The sequence below is a fragment of the Lissotriton vulgaris genome, chromosome 2_2 (assembly GCF_964263255.1).
Source record: "Lissotriton vulgaris chromosome 2_2, aLisVul1.2, whole genome shotgun sequence".
Taxonomy (NCBI): Eukaryota; Metazoa; Chordata; class Amphibia; order Caudata; family Salamandridae; genus Lissotriton; species Lissotriton vulgaris.
The window spans coordinates 267,001,332-267,021,916 of NC_141688.1; the positions used below are offsets into that span (position 1 = coordinate 267,001,332).

General features: G+C 45.1%; 1 long non-coding RNA gene across 1 annotated transcript in view; it reads right to left on the reverse strand.

Annotated features, from left to right (window-relative positions):
• Positions 1-20,585, reverse strand: part of LOC147729301 (uncharacterized) — a 670,382-nt gene that overhangs the window by 316,500 nt on the left and 333,297 nt on the right. Inside the window, exon 2 of the long non-coding RNA XR_015309209.1 lies at positions 15,175-15,235. This is a non-coding gene — a long non-coding RNA (uncharacterized LOC147729301). The remainder of the gene's footprint in view (positions 1-15,174; positions 15,236-20,585) is intronic.

A 20,585-nucleotide genomic window follows, 5' to 3' on the forward strand; every position in this document is an offset into this window, starting at 1 on the left:
CTGGCGCATCTCTGCTAATCAGCAGGGATGTGCCAAAATAGTTGCGATGCATCTGCCCACCCGTGTGCCACCACTGATGTGCCGCATGTACATTGCGGCGCACCGTGGCTCACAGATTGGCAGATGCGCGTCGCATCCCCTGGCGGAAACGCGGTGCATTGCTGGAGTCGCGTCGCAAGCGCGACGCAGCTCCAGCAAGGCTCGAGGTGCCCCTATTCCTAGCATGCTGCGTCAATCCTTACACCTGCTTCAAGCAGGTGCAGGGTTTTGACGCAGCATTGCTGTAAAAGTGACTGAGTGAAATCTTGTAGATTTCACTCAGCCACTTTTTGGAGGCGTTTCTGCGCCGGAACGCCCCCCCCCCCCATGACTGAATGCCCACATGTTACGCAGGGCTTTACTACGTGACGCATCTCTCTAGATGTGTCACGTTGTAAAAACCCCGCAGCATGGGGCTTGCTTTGCGCCGCCGCTGCGTCACAAAACGCAACAACGGCGCAAATGTGGTGTACGCGGATTGTAAATCTACCCCTGATTCCTTATTGTTTCCTAAACCCGTCTAATAATTAAAAAACCTCTTCTGAATAGTTAGTTGGGTTTAGTACATTTCAAAAGGGTTTAGTTGACACAGACCCTCAGATTTTCAACTGTTCAAATACTGTGTACAAAGGGCCCACTGTTCTCTGATGAGAGAGAGCAACAGAACTGGTCAAGCAAGCCTTTGACGACTAAAACTATTAAAATGTGAGTAAAAGGAACTTATTGCAGTGCATCTATCGTAGTGCCCCAGGAGGGTTTTTGCACCATGTTCAGTGTGCAAATAGCACCTGTGTGAAAGAATTGCTGATTCGCTGCTTCTACAGAGAGGGTGTACCACTGGTGTCAAGTGGGCTCAGACCAACCCAGACTTTGAAGATTACATCCAGCAATGTAAATGATTTCCCTAGAAATGCTTTTATGTTAATATATTTTGCAGATATCCTGAAAGTCTGGTATTTCTAATGCCTTACTCTTATTACAGTGGCCAGGCTTGCCTTATGGGCAGTCTCAAATAATGCCTGCTTGCTGCTTCTAGCAGAGAATGGAAAGAACAGCAGGTCTCTCCATCAGGGAACAAGCAGCAGTCTCTTAAAAAGAGCCCCAGGAGGGATTTAAAACCAGGTAAATACCACTTGTACAAAGTGTCAACTTTGGGCCATATTATCAAAAACGGTGATAACATCGCCAATTTAGTGGCAGGAAACTGCAGATAAAGCAGCGATAAGGGGCTTGATAATCGGCGATAATGTTATTGCCGTCCTTGATAATATGGCCCTTAGAACTGTCACCAGTTTATAGGAATATATCAAAAGGAAAACTCTCGAATGGCCCAGCTGCCATTACAGCATATGATTTTTGGGCAAGTTTCAAGGATATTCTGTGAATGTTGAAAGATTCAGTAGGCTAATTTTTTGTACAACTCCTAATAATGTGCAGATTGCTGGTACTGTTAAGATTGCTTCGCTGGAGTAAATCAAGAGAGAGAGAATAATAAGCAGAGGGGTGAAGCCTTGGCAGTAAATGAAGACCCCCAGTGTGAGTTCGTACAACAAACTGGTGACATAGAGGATTAAAAACTGACCTTGCAACACTCAGAAGCCTTAGGAGTCATCTCTTCTACCCTGGAGAGTAGACGTGTCCTTACCCCTGATAGAAGACATGTGCATCCAGCACAGGTCAAACGCCACACTATTAACCAGGGCACTATTGCTATAAAGTATGCTGCTTCAATAGCATTGAAAAGTCAAGGTACATCACATACCTTTTTGTGGCTATATATGAACACATTTATTTTGAAGACATAAGATATGTTGTAACAAATTCCATAACAACACCGAGTACCACTATTCTGCTGGATGGTCCAGTGGTATGACCTCCCATTAAGCTATGGGCCCTCCCACAACAAAGCATGGAATTTCAGACAGATAGTATAGTGCATAAATCACTGGCATCTGGAAAAGGCACACAAAAACCCCTGGTGTTCCACAGAGGCTCCTGGTGGCATTCTTGGAAGGCAACTATCACCCATGAAGGCAACTGACTCAGGAAGTTCACAACAGGTACAGCTAGTAGAAGAGTTGCAGCCCTTCCTTAAGTGCGTAGGGACCCAACCCAACCCGAGCTTTTTCCCGAAGTGAACAGTGTCTGTCAGGCTTAGCATAGGTCAGTCTGATAGACACTCATCTTTTTCAGGTCAAGCAGCCAGGCGCTGTATTTGTAATTATGCACAGACTCCAGGCTGTCTGAGCTAAACCTTGCTAGGCTTAAGATGTCACAGTCCTGTGGGTATGACCTCTTCAACCCAGTACAGTGCTTGCTGGTCCTCCCCAACATGACGAGGGGGCGCGTCACTGATGGCCTCGCTCATGGACCACTTTGTTTTAAGCCCCGAAGTGCCCAGTGCTAAGTGTCCATCAGTGAGGCTCATCACAGAGTAGCATGGGGTCAGCAGTCTCACTGACCCTATCCCATTCTGTGTTGAGTGAGGAACTGTGCTTAAATCAATCAATTAAGCCGTATTCATATAGCGCGGCTTGTAACCTGAGGGTTTTGCAGGTGCTGCGCTGAGGGTCTTAGTTGAAGAGCCGGGTCTTGAGTCCCTTCCTGAAGTGGGTCAGCAAGGGTGAACTGCAGAGGTGGAGGGTGTACAAGGCTATGGCAGCGTTGTGGGAGAAGGATCGCTCTCAGGAGTGGCAGTGGCAGATGCGTGGTATCTGAGCGAGTGCAAGTGAACGGAGCGGAGGTGCCTGGGAGGGCAGTTGAAATTAAGGCGGCGCCTCCACTCATTGGTTAACCCATAAGAAGTATAAAAAAAGTGATGAATGGAATGCTTCAATTAATCTCAGCTCCTGGTAATTACTCAAGCCACATCCCAATCTATTGTTATTTTGCACACAATGACACCTCAGTTTAGAACCAGCCATACACCAATCAGTACCGACCCAGTGGGAACAGTCCAGACTGAATAAAAGCAACCTAGGACTGGTTTGGCCCAAGTTAGGGCTCATAATGCAGTTATACCTTGATTCCAGTGACACAGAGTGCAGCGGACTCACTCCTGGGCACACCTGTCCCACTTAGGGTGACACACTGAAGTATATAAATAGTGAACGATGGGTATGTGTATGTGTGTGTGTGCGTGTATTTGCTGGTGAATAGTGGGTGTTAGACCTGGCATGATTGGCGTGGGTTTCCGCCGTATTCTATGTCTATGCCTCCTGTGTGTTGCTGTGTGATGAGCTTCGTTTTTGCTGGTCTGGATGCATTGGGCACTTGCCACTGCTGTTCAGTGCTAAAGTGAAAGTGATCCCCCTGTAAATTGTTGTTATGGTAAGGTGATTCCATGATTGGCATATTTTGTTTACTGTTAAGTCACTTGTACAGTGCACTGTGTGTGCCCAGGGCCTGCAAGCCAAATGCTATTAGTGGGCCTGCAGCACTGGTTGTGCCACCCACTCAAGCAGCCTTTCAAAGGTAACTCAGACCTGCCACCACAGAGTCTGTGTGCAGTCTAGTGCTGCCTTTCGACATGGCAAGTGCACCCACTTGCCAGGCCCTCACTTTCCCTTTTCTTACATATGAGTGACCTGTAAGATAGTCCCAAAATACTGCCGTGGGCAGGGTGCAGTGTATGTGAAAGGTAGGACATGCCCTGATGTGTATGGCATGTCCTACCAGTGAAATACTGAATATTTCATTTTTCACTATTGAATGGCTATCTGTCCCATAGGATCGAATGGGGAGCTTACTTAAGACTTCTAATAAGTATATGTACCCATGGACCCAAGATGGGAGAATAGAGTTTAGCATGCATCTTTTTAGTAAGGATGATTTCTACAGTCTGGGTTTAAAAATACCACTTTTAGAAAGTAGGATATGTCTTGTTTTGCCATCCAGTGTGCCTCTGCTAGGTTTGTGTAATAACTGTCTGGTTTTGGAGTGAAAGGGGCTGGGGATGTGCTTTCTGTTTCGACAGCCACCACTTGGCGGGGTGAGGTGTATCCAGCCTTTCCAGGGTGAGCCAGGGCAGGGCTGAATAGACCTGGGCTGCATTTAGAGAAGAGGGAGGAGATTTCTTTCACACCTAAATCGGTCTTGTCTGCCTTACACAATGCTGTCTCCACCTTCAGCCTGGAAGCTGTCCCTGAGAGGATAGAACTGGTTCTGGCTCGGCAAAGACACTTTCTGCCTCCAGAGAACAAAGGATTTTGCACTATAAATATTGGGGCCCAGACCCCAGAACTCTAGATCACTTTTGGACTTGAAGAGGAACCTCTGCCAAGGAGAACAGCTGGAAGAAACTGGAGGAGGAGTACTGCCCCTTTGCTGTGTGCTGTCTGGGGTTGGCCTGCATTAGCTGTTTCTGCCAAGGAGAGGAACTGTGCGTGTATCCTGCTTTAGAAAGTATCTCAAAGGGCTTGGTAGTAGAGCAAGCCCCCTGTTCAAGATGTCTCAGGAACAGCAAGGACCTCACCATCCTTTTGGGCACCGTCTCTGGAACCGCTGGTTTCAGTTGCTGCAGGAGAAAGGAGCAGCCAACTCTGTCACCGAGACCGACTCAGGTTTCTGTGTCGTGAAGGCACCGCAAAGGCCCCACAGCACTACTCACCGCATCCTTGGTCTCACCGATGCGCCTGGATGACCATCACTGAGCCTTTGCTTACACCATGTTCTGTGGGCACTTATTTCCGCATTGATTCATCCTGCCTGTATGTCACCAACAATTTCGCTGCACGACCTGAACATTGACTGGCTCCATCACCTGCACCGCAACCTGCCAGCACCGCATAGAGCACCGCCTCACCCTGCACCATAAGCCTTGATCTCACCGACACCATCTGGACGATCGTCACCGAGACGCTGCCTGCACCGCATCGTGAGGGCACCGCACCCATTTTGCAACGTAATTGCAAAAGCTTGCCACGACCGACTAGCACCAATGTGTCGGCCGCAACAAGAAAGATACTGTTCACGAGTCTTTCAACACTTTAGCTGGCCCGTACCAACGAGGTCGGCTGGAACTGTTAGAATCTGTTGTTTTCAGCATCAACATAGCTCAAAACAGGGCTACAGACTCAAAAAGAACTGTGTTTTGTGGATATTTCTACAAGGTTAACGTTTTCTTGCAAACTGCATCTTTTTAAATATTGTATGGTGGCTGTTTGTCGTATTTGGTCTTGTTTGGTTAGATAAAGAGTTGATTATTTTTCTAAACTGGTGTGCTGTCCATTGGTACTGTTTTCACTGTGTTACTGCATGCATGCACAAATGCTTTACACACTGCCTCTGATAAAAGCCTGTCTGCGTGTGCCAAGCTACCAAGGGGGTGAGCAGGAGTTATTTTAGAAGTGTACCTCACTTACCCTGACTGGGAAGAAAGGTCCCTACTTGGACAAAGGTGCAAACCATTGCCAACTAGAGACCTCCATTTCTAACAGTGGATGTATGTGTGCACATGTGTGAATGCATAGGTGTGAGTGAATGCGCATGTGTGCGTGTATTTTGTGACTGCCTATGAATTATACCTGACATGGAGCCCCTTGCCAGCTATGTTTTTTTAAAATTACAAAGCTGTCTATTCCATTTCAAAACCTGCTTATTTTACTCAAAAAAACAAATGTAAACTGCACAAATGTTTTGTGAGGATTCACTCTTTCATGTCATGCATTAAAACAAATATTTGCAATGCAACTTATTATGTCTTTTGTGTAGTGAAAAGGGTTATACCGTGCTTCACAACTCAATAAAGGTAGAACATGGAGAGCATCAACGCAGCTTTCCCTAACACGAAGATTAAGTAAAGAACAGATGACAGTAATAGGAGGAACATCACATGTTGCTCTAGCTCAAACACGACGGGTACAACACAGGCAGCTAACACCCAAAGAGAAGATAAAGGACTATTGTACACTGAATAAACATACAGAAAACATACAAGAAACACAACACGCCTGGAAGAAAGAGCCAGATGTTGCATAGAATTCCGATACATTTATGTCCTTATATACGATGATAAACCCACCTACCTGATGTGGGATGTTCCATCACTTAGTTTCACAACTAGCACTGTAAACAACCATGGGTACACAAACGACACATAGCGTACTACTGTTCAATTGTTTTCAAGGGACATACGTATCAAGCCTTTTTCCCGTTTGCAAATGGGCCGATTCTCAGAATCGGCCCGTTTGCAAATTGGAAAAAGCCTTTTGTGATGTATCATCCTAAAAGGCCATCGCAAAATAGAGAATTGCAAAATTTGCGATTTTCTAAGTTGCGAATGCAATTAAGGTATTGCAAATTGAGATTCCTTAAATGCAATTCTGGAAGCACCAGAAATTTGCTATTTGGTCTTAAGGAATTGCAAATTACCAACAACTTCAAGTTAGTGGTAATTTGCCATTTTCTTTAAAAAAGCAATGTTTGGATTTTTTAAAAGTGCCATATGCCGCACAAACATGCCCTTATGCTTGTGTGCACATTTCGCACACATCCTTGCCCTATTTCAGGGGTGCAACAGGGTGTCCTTTTGGCACCTTGCAGAGAAATTGCAGTTTCAATTGGCGATTCTCTAATTGGTAATTGCAAATTGAGAATGTCTGCCCATTCATTTCGATGGGCCTTCTAGCCCATAGCAATGAATGGGCAGGTATTCCTTAATTGCGAAACTCAATTTGCGATTCGCGAATAAGGAATATGCAGGCTCCGCAAATCCTACATACATTGCATTTTGCAATTCTCTAATTGCGATTCACTAAAAATCGCAATTTGACAATCGCTAAACCCTTTTTTTGATACATATGGCCCATAGTCTTCAAGTTAGGGTTTCTATAGGTGTTGTACTGTCAAATTCCACATGTCAATATTTATGCTCTCCCTTTGTTAAACTTTCAGGACTTCATTAAGAGTGTGCATGAGTTAAACATGTTTTGTACTGGTGTCACCCTACCACAAGATTAAAATAAGGTGGTAGCGCAATGGACCTTGCTTCTCTTTTCAACAAATTTGGCACTCGAATATTGCTGCTCTGGGTACAAGAAGGTCCTCGGGACAACAGCCCTCTCAAGTCAAACACTGTGGAAAAATCCCTGGATATAGGGTATGCTATTATTATGTTTTAATTACTCAGCAGTGGAAACAGCTGCATTCTTTAGTAGAAACCCTCCTTCTTCATAGAACAGGTACACCTAGGGCAGATATAGTGCAAGCTCCCCTCCTTCACAGGACATAAATAGGTCAGGCATTGGAAGTTTCCCCATCTCAGGACACAAACATATTAGGCAGCATCAGTGCACGCTTCGGTTTCGCAGAGAACTGGTCCAGGGTGGTAGAAGCGAGGCAAGCATCCCACAAGGTAACAAGTGTAATCTTCAGTTCACAGCAGAATACTCTGCATGGCAGACTAGAGCGAGCGTTTATCCGTCAGAGAACATGCACAGTACAGGCATGCCAGTAGCTAATTTGTGAAAAACTAAGAGCCAGGGTTCTTGTCAGGAGGCAGCTTACACCAGTCCATTGCTCATATTAGCGCAGTCTATCACAGAACTAACTACTAACCATGAAACCCTACAAGTGGGAAGAGGGTGTGGCGTAATTGCCAGAGCTGGTGAACCAGGTACGAGTCTCGGCGTAGGCTCAACATTCTGTGATTCTTGGCAAATCACTTAATCTCCCTGTGCCTACATAAAATGAAAGTGTCCTTAACTGGTGCCTATGGAAAGCGCACGATGGGTAGATTTACGCTAAAAGCGATGGTGTTGATTAAGTGCCATTGACGAGCACTGAGGCATCAGTGACATGCAAGTTAGAGACAGATCTCTGAAGCGGGTCTTAACTCACTGAGGGGATGAATAAATCAATGAGCGAGGATTTGGGGCAGTCCAGACACTGGGGTAGATTTACAAGCCCCTTGCATCATTTTTGCGCCGCCGTTGCATCACTTTTCGTGATGTAGCGGTGGCGTAATAATGCCGCTAATTTACTATGTGATGGATCTATGGAGATGTGTCACGTTGTAAAGCCCTGAGTCACATTATACCTGCGTCAGGTATAATGTATGCAGGGTGGGCGTTCCCACGCAAAAAAAGTAGTGAAAGTGGTGCAGTGAAATCTACAAGATTTAACTGCATCGCTTTTAGGACGCTACTATGTCAAAACCTTATGCCTGCTTGAAGCCGGCGTAAAAAGTGACGCAGCACAATAAGTGTAGGTCTCCCAGAGCATTGCTGGAGTTGAGTCGTGCTTGCGACACCATTCCAGCAATGTGCAACTTTTGCACCAACAAATTGTAAATACGGCGCATCCATGGTGGCGCAGGGTTAGTGATGCATTTCTAAATCTGCCCCACTGTGAGTAACTGGCTTTAAACAGGTGCTGGGGTGGAAACCTTTTTAAAAGACTGAATGTGCGAACACTTGGTGCCAGGGCCGGCGCTAGGCATGGGCAGTGTGGGCAGCTGCCCAGGGCCTCGCGCTCAGGGGGCCTCGCGCCCCTGTGAAAGGTCACACCTCCTCAGCCCACCACAGGGCCCCCTGCCTCACCTGATTACATTACGGGTGGGGGAAGCGACAACCTGAATAGGGGACGGCACAATGGCTGGGCCAGCAATTATGTTGGCCTCACAATGTCAGGGGCAGGGCAGCGCCTCTGTTAAGTACCGGCCATTATCGGCGCTGTTTGTGCATTTTGTATCTAGGCAACAGAAGGCCCCTTTGGTTCCAGCACAAGCCGGACACAGGTAAAAGTAGGTGGGTGAGGGGAGGAGGGAGCAGCCTTCGAATCTTGATAGGACAGTGTCTCTCATCTTCATTGAATACAGCTAAAGTTTGGTAATAATAATGCCTGTGACATACAGTGGTCGATACATTCTTCCTAGCTCGATAAATTAAAAGCAATTAATTCATTTGTGCAGAAACATTATCTGACTCATACTGATCTGACACAGGGGGGCAGTATTACATACAAAACATAAAAATATTTACCGTTCTCGTTGCCATCTAAGCTAGGTACAGCTACCACTTTATTTTCTGTCCACTATTAAAGAACACCCCTTCAACTGAGGTTTTTGTTGTTGTTTTTTTTTGTACTCTGATGAGCTCTCAGCAGTGTCTTGGGAAGTGCCTTGTTACTGTTTGAAGGCCCATGGGAGGGGGCCCCCTCCCAAGGCCTTCAAGCACTGGATGGAGCTGCAAGGTCATAGTGTGGGGGCCCCCTTCCCTGGGCCTTGTAGCCTTTGGTGTCTGTTTCAGAAAGCGCAGCTGGAGTGTAAGTTTTAAGTAGGACTCATTCATATATTGGTGATACATTTGGCAAGTCAGTGAAGGTGGCAATGTATGCCTCTATTGAGCCTGCCCTGGACTACACTATGGTTATCATCTTTGTCATGGCAGTGGGCACCTTAGCCATCTGTTACTATTGGGCAGGAAGCAGGGACGTTAAAAAGTAAGTGAAGCAAAATCAGTTGCCGTGGAAACCACGTTCATAAGTTACTAGTAGAACGCAACAGCACCTTGCCGTTTGAGTATAGTGGACCTTTAAAAAAAGTGCTCTACGCTTTAAATTTTGACCTGGGGCTCGCTTTAACATCCTTGGCTACCGTGCTCATTCTCCGCCCACAACAGTTTTCAGCTGTGCCAGAGGTTAATACCTAACTTTTTAGCATTATTATATGTATCTTTTGGTGACAAACATCCCCGTGATTCAAATAAGTGTTCAGTAATATCCAAATTGATCTTTAGTCCTTCAACATCAACCATATAGTTTTAGAATGTAAATATTTTATTTTTTACTAGATAGTTCGAACACCTTTCGTCCCAGGTCTGATACCTTGGAGATAAGTATGCGTCTGGATGCTCTCCCATGATTGTGTTGTTTTAGAGCTGGAATTTCGTTGACACAGGCCAAATATACAATGAAGTGTCTCAGTTACATTTAGTGATCTTTGAATCCCTGCAACTGACCAGGGTAGTACTGTCTTCTTGACTCCACATGTTGTCATGTAAAAACACACCACTGTGACTGGGTTTGCGTATTATGGGTTATAAAAACAAGCATTGGCATAGCCAATAGGTCTCGCTTTTGGGACCTTCTAAGTATTTAGTTATGCAGCACAATATCTTTGGTGCAACCACATTAACTGTTGCATGGCTAAACACTTATAAGTTCCCAAAGGCGAGACCTATTGGCTATGCCAATGCTTGGTGTGGTTTTGTGTGTGCGGTTGTGTGTGTGTGGTTGTTTGTGTGGTTGCTTGTGTAGTTGTGTGTGTGGTGTGTGTGTGGTTGTGCGTGTGTGATTGTGTGTGTGTGGTTGTGTGTGTGTGTGTGTGTGTGTGTGGTGTGTGTGTGTGGTTATGTGTGTGGTAGTGTGTGTGGGATTGTGGTGTGTGTGTGTGGTTATGTGTGTGTTTGTATGTGGTTGTGTGGTGTTGTGGTTGTGATTGTGTGTGTGGTTGTGTGGTTGTGTGTGGTTGTGTGGTTGTGTGTGGTTGTGTGTGTGTGTGTGTTTGAGTTTAAAATTATTTATAGAGCGCAACGTACACCTGGCGTGACTTCAGTGATGCCAAATAAGATCAATAGTACTGTGATGTTACTTTCTGTGATGTCACTTCTTGTGACGCAATATTCAACTAGGGGGGCCTCACATCTTCCCTTTCGCCCGGGGCCTCAGAAGGCCTAGGAGAGCATTGCTGGAGTTGAGTCGTGCTTGCGACACCATTCCAGCAATGTGAAACTTTTGCACCAACAAATTGTAAATACGGCGCATCCATGGTGGCGCAGGGTTAGTGATGCATTTCTAAATCTGCCCCACTGTGAGTAACTGGCTTTAAACAGGTGCTGGGGTGGAAACCTTTTTAAAAGACTGAATGTGCGAACACTTGGTGCATCTGTATCCAGTGGTGAAAGGAACCGAGGCATCTCTCTTACCCTCCCGCCTCATCACCTTCCCATCAGCCGCTGCACGTCCTGCTCTGTTTCCGTCAAAGTGACCCCCGTGTCACCTCTGAGGATAAACGGCAGCAGAGGACGCTCTGTACCTTGAAGGGATTACAGGGGGGCGACAGCACTCAAGGCGCCAGCCAGCCACTAATCCACGGCAAACACGAGGCCCCTGGAGAGATGGGAAATAAAGAATGCGCCCCCTCCCCCCGCCCCTCGGCTCCTTCACTCAACCCCTGCGCGCCTCCTCGGCACCGCGCCTGCTGATAGGCACAAAAGGCAGAACTCTTCTAGTCAACCTTCTCCGCAGTTAACTAAGATGGCGATATCACCCTAACCATCTCCGGGGCTCGAGGAGCACGTGCCCTTGTCTGGCACAAGACGTCTCTCGCTCACGTGAAGCTATGGAGAGACAGGCAGTGGCGTGAAGCAGAGCATGATGGGAGCCAGTCTGATGATCCCACAGCCTTAAAGGTGTGGCAACGGATGGCTGGAAAAAAAACAGGAAACGCATACCTCAAATGGTGAAATAGGACACAGGCTTGCGGCACAACAGGATGCAACCCAATCCAGGCATCTCAAATGCATACACTTTGTGAGTTACACACAAAAAGCAAAGAACGAGACCTTCAACCTATCAGAAAATGTCTGGAAAGTTAGGTGTCTCCAAAAGAAGAACTCTTGAGCCAATCAGAGTAGGTCTCTGAGGAAGGCAGAAACAAGCATCCATGCGGTCAGATCTCATGTCAGGAGGAACGTTTGGCTGTAGCGTCTCCTGTCCTCTGCGGGCCCTCGAGGTGCCTCCAGGGGGTATGCTGAGTTTGGTTGTCCTGGAGCTTAGAAGATGAGCCAGTCCAGGAGCTTGCAGGCATCTGCGCGTGCCTGTCGTTTGCACCCAGGTGACGGTAACACCTCCGAGGAGGAAAAGATAACCCCGCCCACCGCGCAAACTGCAAAGAAGCCAGGAGCAAAGAAGCAAAGGCGTGAAATACTGGAATATGATGAAACGTGGCGCTGGGATTGCATTTGGTCAGCATCTGGTAGAACCTATTACAAAATGAGGGCTCAGAGTATGGTGGGACTGGACTATAGGGCAGTCGGGCAGTGTTCGATGGGTTGGACTGCCTGGTCCCTGTGTGGGCCAGTTTTTGGCTTCTTGCCCACCATTTTATGGTCTGCGAGACCGGTCTTTACTGTTGATCTCCTTATATTAAAACAAACTTTGCCTGCAGATAGCTCAAATGCATGTGATCTGCTGTACATTGCAAAACACGTATACAGCGTCTCTTTACAAATTCAAAACTGCCCCAATTTGCAATCTAGGCCACTTTTGATCTGTCTCATTAACTATTGGAGCCCACTTTTATTTTGTTTCTCTGGCCTAATTTTTGCTCCAAATTGACCTTAGAGGAGAGAATGTATATCATTTCTTAGTAGTTCTAATTGTGACATCTCTCTGAGCCACTGGGGCCACCAAAATCAGTGTTCTTCTTAGACTGACCACCACTTCTGAGCCAAACCACACCCAAGCAACAATCAATGTCCCTGTACTGATGTGAGGAAAACCAGAACTGAAGGACCCATGGCAGTCTGGGCCAGGCTGTGATGGTGTCGCTCTGGTGCTGGCGCAAAGTACTGGTTTTGCATGCTGCTCCCATCACTGCCATCCACCGCAGGCTGCTGCAAGCTGACCCTTTGACCTCAAGAGATACCCGAGAGCCAGAAGAGCAAGCGGGCTGAAGGCTCAGCGCAAACTACACCTGCCCCTGCAGCTGCTTCTAATAGACAACACCAGCTGATTCAGCGTCTAATGGCAGCAGTGGTGTCCATGTTCATACGGGTCTGGTGCCTGAAGAGGCTAACCGGGTCTGGTGGCTCAGTGGACTAATGTGTCCATTGCAGGGGCCTGTGTTCGACCTCATGGTCACAGGTTCAAATCCTGGCGGGTCTGCGCAGCCTTTCATCTATCTGAGGTCGATAAAATGAGTACCATTGAGTTGGGTAACAATGAACATCTGTTATTCCGAGCCAAGAGACCTCTGGGAGAACGTGCGCTTTACAAATACAAACGTTATGTTATGTTATATGGTTGTTAGTGGGGAAGCTGATGAAACATGGGTTAATTAAGTGGTTGCACATCACCCGTAAACCTCTTGAGACAACTTTTAAAGGAGCCTCCTCCTGAGTTCCTAGCCAGCTAGGGCCACAGTTACTAGTGTGTTGTGAGATCGTCCCACTCAGAACAGCTATGAACTCATGGCCACGCAATCTCTGGCCACTAACAGGTGTCACATGCATGTGTTTGGGTTCAGCAAATGTAATAGTCATACTGTTAGTAGTCCTACGAAGTCAAATTACGTCCCGAGGATGAAATGAAGTGACTCCTAATCAAGTGTAAAGACACCATCAAATATATTGAGACACATAGACTGCACTTATAGATAAAAAACATTAAGATCCCACCTACAAGTCTGAGACACATCACTCAGTACTAAGGTACAGCTGTATTAAACACTGGTCGCAAAATACCAGTAGCATATTTGCGACCAGTATTTTCGCAACCAGTGTGGTATTTTGCAAACCTACCGATGCACTGATAGGTCAATTCACATAATTCCGAATAGCAGTGCATCACATTTCAACTTAACTTGTGAATATTCATAATGTGGGTTACAAATTGTGACCCTTTATGATTCACAGTCATCACAGGGATGGTGGACATCAAGGGTCAGAAGACCAGCATTGCCTCCTCCTAAAAAAAAGTGTTTGGTTCAATCACAAGGAGAAAGTGGAGTCAAATGAGTTACCACTACATCTGTATGGTTAATAAAATATTCATTTTTATGAGCAGATTATGGTCACAAAACATCTAGAACATACAATTCGGAATCAGTGTTTGTAAGGACTGCCCTAAACACGCCCCTTTCTAATACCGATTTGGTACCAAGGGCCATATGTATCATCAACCTGATTTGCGATTCTCAAATAGCGATTTTTAAGAAATCGCTTTTTGAGAATCGCAAATAGGTATGTATGTACAAAATCACATTTTTGTGTGATTTCTTAAAATTCCTTAATTCTGATTAGCAATGTGCGAATCGCAATTAAGGAGGCCCATAGGAATGAATGGGAAGTTATTCTCAATTTGCGATTCGCAATTTGCTAATCGCAAATTGAGAATAATTTCAAGGGGGTAGGGGTGTCCAAAGGACACCTTGTTGCACCCCTGAAATATGCATGGGTGCACATGTGGCGCACATAAATGCCCTTAGGCCAACTAAAAGTTGGTGGTAATTTGCGATTCTATACGGACATTTTGCAAAAAAAATTTGTTTCATACACTGCATTTAAGGAATCGCAAAATGTGCAATTCCCTAATTGCAATTGCAAAATAAGGAATCGCAAATTTTGTGATTCCTTGTTTTGCACCACATTTTGCTTAATGCATACCATTTAGCAAATTCACATTTGCAAAGGCATAAATTCTGCGAATTTTGACCTTTGCGAATGCAAATTTGCTTGATACATATGGCCCTTAGTCGCAACATTGCGATTCGGTAACGTTACTGAATTGCAATTTGAGTTTGTCCCATACCAAAAGGCTTTTTTCAAACAGAAATAGCCTGATTGTGTGAATTGGTCCTTTTGCAAATGCAGAATACCTTCATACATCTCGCCCTACATTTTTAAACAACCACAATTACACCTTCTCACTTGCTTATAATTTTTATGGCACAGAAACCAATTCTTCCAAAATGTGTTTAACTAACAATTTCTGTCTATTTGTACAAAGTAAACAGAAGAACGTATCTGTCTGAATATATCTGTGCTCTCAGATTACAAACAACAGATGTACTTTTTGTTAAAACAGTCAAAACTAATAGTGTCATTAATGCAGATTGTGTAAATAAACAGTAGCATTCTTAAAGAATGTGTTACTTTTTAGTTTGCATATGAAAAATATATTAGGTAAACCCGATTACAACATAACCCCTTATCTAAAACTTGCATGTGCTTCTTGCAACCAAAGAATTTTAACCTTCAGGAAATAACAGGGCGATTAGTCACAACTTTGTGAAAGCAGTGTAACTTGGAATGCACAGCATTCTGAATCTCACAATCAAACAGAGCAAACACAACCTTCTGGAGGGAATGAGAACAACAATACTGAAGTAGGAAGGGAACATTACGTGCTTACCTCTGTCAGGAATAAAACATGGTGTCTTCTTCATCAGCAGCCAGGCTGTACTTGCAACAGTCTGAAAATGAAAAAAAAAATGTGTTACATTATAAAGGAATAGTTCATACTCCAAGGACTTACCTGAGGTGCCTTGCTACCACCTTGGTAGACACCACGTCTGAATATGGCTGCATGTATGGGTTTTCCCATGCAAATGTGAATTTAAAGAAAGCAGAGTATATTTACAAGAAGGTAATGCCGCCAGACCATCATTATTAGTGGCATTATGGTGGAGTTAACTCCTTTGCCTTATTTACAAGGCATTGTTGAGTAAATAATGCTCTTATTCACGCAGCACTTAACCTAAAGGAGCATGCAATGGGTATTACAGTGGATGTTCTGCCACAACACCCATTGCTTTTTGACGCTGACCCATATTTACATAGTATAGGGCTGCACCAAAAATAAAACCAGGAAGTAACTGGTCTTAAACAGGTGATACAAAGAGCAATGTTTTATTTCTGCTTGTATATTGCTATTTCCACGTGTGCTGTATTCTGCAGCACATGGATAGCGCATGGATAGAACAATCAACCCTGTAGCACAGGCACACTAGCAAAAGGGAGCTAGGGTGCCCATGCGGCACTAGGCAACCTCTTTAGCGCCAGTGCTAGGGGTACGCAGGGGTGTGCCATATTTTTGCAAATACCGCTCATCTCCGAATTTTGAAACTGAGAGAGTGTGGCGTTACCAATTTTGGCGTGAGACCACGCTTTGCCAGTTACTTATACATATACCACAACATTTTGTAAAACTTCACAAAATCAAGCACTCTCTTAATTAGAATTCTGTAAATATGAACAGCCTTACATGAGTAAAAAAGTTACAGATTAATTTACTTTGAGCAATCAGCATTACTTGAGTGGCAACTTTATATACCTATGTGTTAAGGAATGGAATAGACACAAGTATGGCTGCTATCTAGGAAGTGAGGGTGTAGCCTGTCTATGATGCCAAAAAGAAGCACTGTTTTAAAGATGAGTATAGATTCATTTCTGGTTTGGTGATAGGGCTACATTTACCACATTTCTTCTAATCCTTATTGCCATCTTTTCGGAAACTGAGGCCAGTCCTCAAAATAAGTACGCTGAGAGTTGTTGTAGATATTTTCGAAAATTCTCTTTTGCATGGTATTACTCATCAAGGGATTTTATCGTAATGCTACATACAACCAAATTGACCCAAATGTTATGTTTTAACACCTTGGCTGCTGTGACTTTTCCCCTCCTGTGCTACAAAGTAAGATTTATCATTGTTCATGACAAGCTCAGCTCGTCATAAGCACAGCTCCACTGTGCCTCATGACAAGCTGAGCTCGTCATGAGCATGGAAGGGGTTAAATTTCCTTATGTAGCAATCCAGTGTATGTTTTTGCATCAAGTGAAGTGTGTTGTAGTATTCCTGTGACACCTCAGGGTCAGAATAATCAATATTTGATGCGGCGCAACACAGCAAGAACACTCTCTGAATAGGTTTAACTAACATGTTAAGCTTTAGGTTTAGACAAACACTTGTTCAACCCTCTTGAGGACTCCCTGCAGTCCTCTGCCTGAGATCAGCAATTTCATAATTTGATTCAGAGCAATTCTTGCCTCAGCTCCATTGATGTAAACATTGCTAACCCATATTACATTTTCACAGAAAAGAACATTATAATTCAGTCTGGCATTGTTAGAATCCTGTGGGACTCAAAGCCTTTTCTGAGGATATGCGCCTTTATGCTGCAAGGAAACTCTTTTTTAATTCTTTCACCAAACTTGAAATCAAATGTATAAAGGGTATTGTGAGAAAATGTGTGGCAATATTGACGTCTTAGATAAAAAATACAGGTAGGAGTAATTATTAAGGGTACATGCTCTTCTCTTTCATCTCTTTCATTTAATACTTAACTGATGACATCATATACAAGCATAGACTTCAGTCACACAATGTTTGAAACTGTCCTCTCTTTCAACATTGTGCATATTTATGGAATGCATATGCAGTACCATTTATTTATTTATTTATAGGGCGTATGATTCACCCCATAAGGGTATCTCCACGCTTTGGACACAACCGCAAAACCCAGGAGACATGTTAGAAGAGCAAGGTTTCAGTAGTTTCCTAAAGGCCCGGTAATCTGTGCACTGCCGTAAGCAAATGGTGAGATCGTCTGGCCACCACGTAGGAGACCATACCAAGGTGGCATCGCCAGAAAGCATTATCTCGGACTTGGTGGCGTTTAGTTGGAGAAAGTTATTTTTCATCCATTCCGCTACAGATTTAATTCCTTCGCAAAAGATGGCTTGGCAGTTAGGGTTGGATTTGTCAAGAGGAAGGAGTAACTGGGTATCATCTGCATAAGATATGGGGACGAAACACGGTTTTCTTAATATTCTTGCCAGGGGAGCAACGTAAATGTTGAACAAGGTAGGGCTCAGGCAGGAGCTCTGAGGTACTCCCTTGGTGACACTAGAGGTCTTGGAGTGGTAGGAGCCTAGGTTCACGGTCTGAGTTCTGTCAGATAGGAAGTTGGTTAAGCCATTTCAGAGCTAGCCCTGTGACGCCTATGCCGCTTATTATTCTGAGTAGGATTTGGTGAGATATAGTGTTGAATGCTGCGGAAAGGTCAAGCAGCACCAAGAGCACTGCCAATTTCCAACAGCATCCTGATGTTGTGGGTAACTGTTACCAGGGATGACTCAGTGCTGTATCTGGGGCGAAATCCGGATTGTGAGGGGTCTAAGATGTTGGTGGATTCGATATAGTTGGAGAGATGTGTATTGATATGTTTTTCTAGGATTTTGGTATGAAGGGCAAGTTGCGAAATTGGACGGTAATTTGTTACGTCTTCAGTAGGAATTTTGAGATTCTTTTTAATCAGAAGAATCTGAGCAGCTTTCCATGCCGGAGGAAGTGCTCCTTCCGTCAGGGAGCTGTTAAGCATATTGCAAATGGGTTTAGCGAGATATTTAGCCAGGGTGGCAGTCAGTTTAGCAGGAATCAGGTCTAGTGGGGACCCTGACTTGGCATTTTTTAAATACACTTCTGTATCATCAATCGTAAGCTGTAGTAAATGTCCTAATGTACTGGTGGCTGATGGGGAGTGTTTGGGCTCAATATCAGATTTGGGTTGGAGATATGTGGTGGAAATGATTTTGTTATAGATTATCTCTATTTTATCTGTGAAGTAACTAGTAATGCTATCACACAGTGTTTGTGATGGAACAGAAATCGCCTCGCAGGCTAAAGGACTGGTAAAGGATTTTTAGATCTGATAGTGGCATTTTTGAGAGCTCCCAGCTTGTAGGAGGGTGGCTGCGATATGGGTTTCCCTTGCAGTTTTTAAGATTACGATGGTACTGGTTTAGAGTCTCCTTGTATTTTTCTTTATCGGCAGGGTTTTGAGATCAGCGCCAAAGGCGTTCTAGAAGTTTACATGAGCCTTTTTCTAGTTGCAGGGGGGGCCGAGTACCATGGTCCCTGGCGTCGTTTTACAGCAATAGGCCCTTGTTTCAGGGGTGCTTAGCTATCTAGAGTAGTCAGTAGGCTGGCGTTGAAAGAGGCAAGGAGTTTCTCAACCTTGTCTGAATCCTCGTGATGAGGTGAGCAGAATGTATCTGAGAAATGTTCTGGTGTAATCATATTCCACCTTCTGTAATTTTTATTTAAGGAACGTATTGGGCCGGTGGGAGTCTTGTGGTTGTGAAATCTGAATTCAACCATTGAATAGTCTGGCAAAGTCAGCGGAGTCATGGCAATGTAAGATATATCAGGCGAGTTAGAGAAAATTATGTCTAACGTATGTCCTGCCTGGTGGGTAGGATCTTTGTTTATGGCCCTAAGATTGAGTGCAGCCAGTTCAGTGAGAAAAGATGAGGCTTCTGGATTGTCTAGAACCTCACTATGTAACTTAAAGTCTCCAAGAAGCAGGACATTTCTGGATGAAATGACGTGTGGAGCACAACAGCAGGACTCAGTCACCAGGTGATGGCATGTTTTATTTTGTAGCGCTTGTTGGGCACTTGATCTGGTGTATTTTTAAATTGCACTTACCAATCCCGAACAGGACTCCAGGTGCTCAGCCGAATAGGCGCGGAGAACCGCACTTTACCCCGAGCTGCTGACACACTCCTCGCCCAGCTGGTAGGTGGGGGCGGTGTACAGTCAGCTGACGCGATCGGCGTCTTTACAAAAGCAAACGGCGATGACTTCGCGCAGCCGCCGCAGGCCGCGGGCGCTCCTAGGGCACGCCGAAGGTGCGCCAAAGGTTAGCCCGTCTGCGCCCGTCCGCGGCAGGCCGGGGCGGGGGGCCGGGACCCTTATGCCACCCTTGGTAGTCCCGAGCCCTGAGAGCGGACGAGTTTACTCTGCAGCGGAACTCCGCGATATTGGGAGAACAACTGCTAGCCCACATGGGGAGATACTTAACTGCCCTAACAAGCTACCGACACGATTGGAAGTCCCGGTAGCTTGTAGAACATGTACTTTTCAGAGTGATAGTTCTGCTAGACATGTCTTATTAAACCGACCCTTGAGGGCCAGCACAGGGGAAGAAGATCTTACCTACCTTCTTTGCAATGTTAGGTCCCTAGCAAAACATCAGTTCAAAATTTGAGATATGTTAAACTCCCACTCTCCTGAAATTTGTTTTATGACCGAAACTTGGCTGATCCCCACCAACTACCCAACGATAAATATTGCTATCCCGGATAATTATAAACTCATTCATCTGGATAGGAAAGGAAAAATGGGCAGCGGGATTGCCATCGCTTGTAAACAGCATATCAAAATCTCCTGGCTGAACTCTATTTCAGAGGAGGACTTGGAAATCGGTATTTTTAAAGTGTTATTTTCAGCTTCTGAGAGCTGGTCAGGAGCTTTAGTTTCCTGGCCGCCTGGCCCAAAAACCGATTTCACAGAGAGACTAGTAGATCTGATAGCTACCCACGCTCTGGCAGCAAATAAGTTCCTAGTTCTAGGGGACTTTAACTTTCATGGGGAGATGGGTTCCTTACCAGAGTTGAACAAACTGCTTACGGATATGGAGCAGCTTGGGCTTCAACAAAGAATACAAGGCCCCACCCATAATAGGGGCCACACACTAGACTTAATTTTTACTAACACTGGAGTATGACCCACCTTGGCCCCTTACATGGACTGATCACTCTTTGATTAAGTTCATATCTACGCGGCCCTGGCAAGGGCTGAACTGCCGGGCTATTGATAGTCGTGCAACGGTCCAGAGACCATGGAATAAACTTACCCACCAAGCCTTTGAGGTAGCTTTTCAGTCAGCTCCTCAGTCAGACGAACAGGGTGTAGGAAAAATGTTGGCAGGATTCAATGAAGGGATAAGGAAGGCTCTGGATGCTATCATTCCATGTAAA